Consider the following 5175-nt stretch of genomic DNA (forward strand, 5'->3'; position numbering starts at 1 on the left):
ATTGTGATGCTGCTCATTGGTCCAGTTGTGAGGATTTTTGTTTTCTTTATATTGAGAAACTATTACCCTCGGCCATTCCCAAATTTTCCCATTAGATGATGGTTACTTTCAGGTGGTAAGATTTCAGGGGAGCCCTGGTGGTGCAGTGGTTAAGTGCCAGGCTGCTAACCAAAATGTCGGAGGTTTGACAATGCTCCATGGAAGATACAGTGGTTTGTTTCCATAAAGATTGACAGCCTTGGAGACCCTGTGGGCAGTTCCACTCTGTCCTCTAGGGGCGCTGTGAGTCAGAATGTACTCCACAGCAGTGAGTTTGGTTTGGGCTTTGCTTCCGAGAAGATTGACAGCCTTGGAAACTCTATGGCGTAGTTCTACTCTGTCCTCTAGGGGCGCTGTGTGTCAGAATGGCAATTGATTTGGTTTATTTTTATTTTTTTAACTTTCAAGCGATTTTTCCTTTTTTGTTCATCCTTTCATCAGTTCCGATTCTTCATAATTAGCATGCATTGTTTATGCGCACATAAAGTTAACTGAAAGGTTAGAGGCTGGAGTCCGCCCAGTGGGGCCTCAGGAGAAATGCTTGGTGATTTCCTGAGAAGTCGGCCTTGGAAACCCTGTGGAGCCCAGTCTGCTCTTCAGACACCTGTCATGGCACCGTGAGCTGGAGTCAAGTTGATGGTAGCTGGTTTGGCTTTTTATTATTTATGTGATCATGAAAAATAAAACTTCTTAAATGCACAAAAAGAAGACACCACTGGAGGGCTGCGCTATGGTCTAACACGAAAAGACTGTCAGGGTTGAAATGATCCCCCAAAATATCTGTTGTCAATCTTATCCCCTACCCTGTGCATGTAATCCCAGGGGAACAGGAATTGCTTATTAATGAGACCATATCGGTGTAGGATGTGTCTTAAACTAATCGTTTTTTTTTTTTTTTTTTTTTAAATATTTGATTTTTGTCGTCATTGAGAATACACAGCAAAACAGACAGCAATTCAACAGCTTCTACACCCACATTTCAGTGACACTGAGGACATCCTTCAAGTTGTGGAACCACTTTACCCTCTTTTTCTGAGCTGTTCCTCCCAGATTAACAGAAACTCACTGCCCCCAAAGCTTCCTATCTGAAGGTCCTAAGTTGCTGTAGTCAGTTTGATCCCATATAAAACCAAAATCAAACTCACTGCCGTCAAGTCAGTTCCTACTCATAGCGACCCCTCCTTGGATTTCCGAGGTGGTATCTCTATGGAAGTACATTGCCCAGTCTTCCTTCTGAGAAGTGGCTGGTGGTTCAAGTGCCTTAGGCACTGTGCCACCAGAGCTCCTTTGATTTCATATATATATATAAAACTCACTGATGTTGAGTCAGATCCAACTCATAACGACCCCTCTGTGGGTTTCCGAGGCAGTATCTCTACGGAAGTAGATTGCCTAATCTTCCTTCTGCCGGGTGGCTGGTGGGTTTCAACCACCAGCCTTCTGATTAGCAGTCAAGTGCTTTAGGCACTACGCCACCAGAGCTCCTTGATCCCATACGGATAGATCTGAAAAGAGCACGATGCTCCAGGCAGACTTTTTTTTTTTTTTTTTACTCAACTACAGTTTGTTTTTAAGGAGACTTCAGGGGATATTTTCTGTTTAAAATTTAAAAAGGATCTCAGGACAATAGTTTCAGGAGTTCTTGCAGCCTCTGTAGCTCCAGAAAGTGGATTCCGTGAGATTGTACAATTCTGTTCTACATTTCCCCCCTTTTGATCAGAATTCTTTTACAGAGTCTTTGATCAAACTTTAAACCAATCGCTTTTGAGATATAAAAGAGCAGATCAGGCACAGAGGGCAGCCAGCACAAATGGGGGAGGAGAGATGCCAAGTGGAGATCACAAGGAATCGAGGTCAAGAAGCTGAAAGAGATGAAGATCTTCCCGCAGAGCTGATAGAGAGAGAGCCTTGCCTCAGAGCCAGTGCCCTGAATTCAGACTTCTAGGCTCCTAAACTGAGAAAATACATTTCTGTTCTTTGAAAAACCCTCCCTTGTGGGATTTTGTTACAGCAGCACGAAGAAACAGATAATGGCCAATCAAGCAAGCCCTTCTTCTCTTCTGGGTGGGGGATGCATGTCGGGTCTGATGGGGCCCATATCTGACAGCCCCAGTGTAGAACAGAGCACATCAAAAGGACAAAGGAAAGGAAAAAACATGGCTAAAGTCACCCATTGGGTAAGGGCAGGACCAGGATTCAAGACAGGTAAGCCTGCAGTGGCCTGGCAAGGGGGCTCTGCCAATTCCTCTGATCCACTTCTTCCCCTGGGCAGGGTGAGGCGGAGAATGCATCTGGGGGCCGAGGGGAGGGGAGCAGGAAGGAGGATGCGGGAGTAGCAGAGTCTCAATGCTGCCCCCTCCCCCCTCCTCAGGAAACCCCACCCAGGACCGGACACTCCAGGGTCAGTCATGCTGAGACAGAGGCCCGACATCTTGCCCTTCCCGGAGCACCTGCAGTTTAACAGGAAACGAGGGAATGACTCTCCAGTGGCCAGCTTCCAGCTAGGCTTGGAAGGTCCTGGGGGAGGGCCATGGGGGCAGCGGGGGCCCATTCGCCTAAAAGACGCTGACCTGAGCCCACCATGCCAGCCTGGGCATGCTGACAGATGTCAACTCTGCCCCTTCCTCAGGCAGGGTGGCTCTTCCTGTCTTTTCAGCCCTGAGAGCGTGGGGAGGCCAACGGGTGGGATTTGCTGCAGAGCCTGGGCCAGGTTCACTCCCACCCATCACACAGGCCCGCCAAGACAGCCTGAATGTTTCCACAACAAACCGGGCGTCCCTGACAGCTGTCTCACTCCGAGCCAGATGCACCCGCCCAATTCCAGATGTGGGGAGAACAGAGGCGGAGGGGGGAGAGGGTGGGCCAGCATCAACCACCCAGGGGAGAGCTGGGGAGTACAGCCACTCAAGCCTCAAGCATTCAGGCTTGGCAACCACCGGACCCTGTGCTCCAGCCTGTCCCACGGCATAGTCGGGTTCCCATCTTCGTGCCTAGCAACAGCACGGTGGGTATAGTTCCTGCTGGTTTACAGAGGCAGACACTGAACCTCAGAGATGTTAAGTAGAAGAGTGGGCACTGGTACCCACACTGGTCCATTTGAATCCAGTACAGTGGGTCACACTAGTATGTGTCACCTACTTGGGGTGCAGGAAAGAACCAGGCTTCTAGCTGGACTGGTCCCTCAGGCTGCCTCCTCCATCCAAGTCTAGCTCTTGCTGCCGCCCCCCATCCCTCAAGTGTGTACCAGTAGGAAAATAAGCTCTTCATCTGGACAAGACTGTGGGGAGTTGGGGGGGACAAGAGAAGTTGAGGGGAGCTGCCTGAAGAGTTAAGAGAAGCACTTAGGAGTCAACCCCGCTCTCTGGGCCTGTTCTGGACTGGCCCTCCCTCAGAGGCCCTCCTGCCATGAGGAATACTGGGCCACCTCTTCAATACTGGGGCGTCTAAGGAGCTGCCCCTTGATCTCAGTCAGGAGACTGACCCATCTGGGACTCACATTGTGACCTTGGGCAAGGCACTTGCCCTCTCTGGGTCTCCCCTTCCCTATCTGTAAAACGGGGTTGGCAGTAAAGCCACCATTAGTGGCTGCTGGCGCCCTTACAGCCACAGGGCAAAAAACCGTACAAAGTAGGGGCTGGGAGTCACACTGTCAGCCCGTCATTCATACCTACGGCAAATGTCCGCAGGCCAGGCCTCAAGCACTTTGATACTTCGGGGACAGTACGGCGAACAAGACCGAAAATGAACGGTCCCTGGTCCCGGGGGTCCCTCCTCCACCGCCCGCCCAGGAGTCCCCCTCGCTGTTCGTGGGATCGGCCTGGGTCCCAGCCTGGAGAGGCGCCGGGTTCCGCGGTCACTAGGTGGCGCGCGAGCTCCCTCCACCGCCCGCGTCCCGCCGGAGTCTCACCAGGGTCTCCTGGAGCTTAGGGCTCCAGGCTGGCGCCCCCTGGGGGCTGCGCGTTCGAGTCCCGGATGCGGATGGTCGGCAGGCTCTTTTTCTCATGGGGGGTGGGTCTGGACTTACAATCGGACAATCGAAGGGAAAAGGGTGGCTGGGTGCTCTGCCCCTATCTCTCAGCTCGCGGAGGAGCTTCCCTGCGCTTTCCGGCCTGGGCGATGTCCGAGTGTCCGCCGGGCGCAGGGCCAGCGCTTGGGCGTGCGGCCCCCGCCCCTCCCTCGGGCCCGGCTCTGCAGCCCCAGCTCAGGTTCCCGCGCCAACCCCTCCCCGGGCGCAGTCCAGCTCAGCCGCGTTATAGGGCGCTCAGCGGCCGGGCTAAAGATAGAGCACACCTCAGCGGTCCGCTAAAAATACGACCCCATCCAGCGCCGAACGCTGGGCGGCGGAGAGTGCTCTAGGCTCCGGGGTGGGGGCAGGGGCACAGGGAGGGTCGGGGTGCTCGGGCTCGGGGGCGGCAGGGCTCGGCGCCGGGCGTGGGGGAGGAGAGCTCCAGGGAGGGCGGAGAACGGGCTTGGGCGCTCCAGCTGGGGGCGCAGAGCACGGCGGGCGTGGGGCGCGGCTGGGAAACCCCAAGGAGTCCAAGGCGCTCGCACAGGGACCTGCGCGGAGGTGAGACCAAGGCCCGGACGCTACCGGCGCGACAGGGACTGGCTCTCGGGTGTCCTCCCGGAGTCGCGGAGAGGGCTGCAGAGTCCCAGCCCGGACTCACCGTGAGGCGCGCAGGCGGCGGAAGGCGAGCGGCCAGAGCTCCAGAGCCGGACCGCGGGGCTGAGAGACCAAGGGATGGGAACTTACAGTGCGGACTTCGGCTCTCGAGGCCCCGCCCCCGTCCCGTGGAGCCAATGGCAGGCCGTCCATTGAGACCCCGCCTTCAACCCAGCCCCTGGCCCCGCCCAGGGCTCACTCTGCAGAGGCGCCTGGTCTGTGGCGGAATGCGTCCCAGGTTGGGTCCTGGCAGAGGTCCAGGCGACGTCAGGCCCTCGGGCTGGAGTCCGTGGACGTGGCCGTGCTGCTCAGAACCGAAATTCTCAGTTCTAGAAGGACTTGGGTGGTGGCGGCCGGAATTCGCTGAATGACCTTGGACACGTTCGCTCCCTAAAGTGCTAGGTCCGGGGAAGGCGCCCTCGTGTGTACTCAGTGACTGCTGAGGCCATGAATGAAGTCTCACACGCGCCCAT

The sequence above is a fragment of the Orycteropus afer genome, unplaced genomic scaffold, assembly GCF_000298275.1.
Source record: "Orycteropus afer afer isolate SDZICR_OR568_19922 unplaced genomic scaffold, OryAfe1.0 scaffold00130, whole genome shotgun sequence".
Lineage (NCBI taxonomy): Eukaryota > Metazoa > Chordata > Mammalia > Tubulidentata > Orycteropodidae > Orycteropus > Orycteropus afer.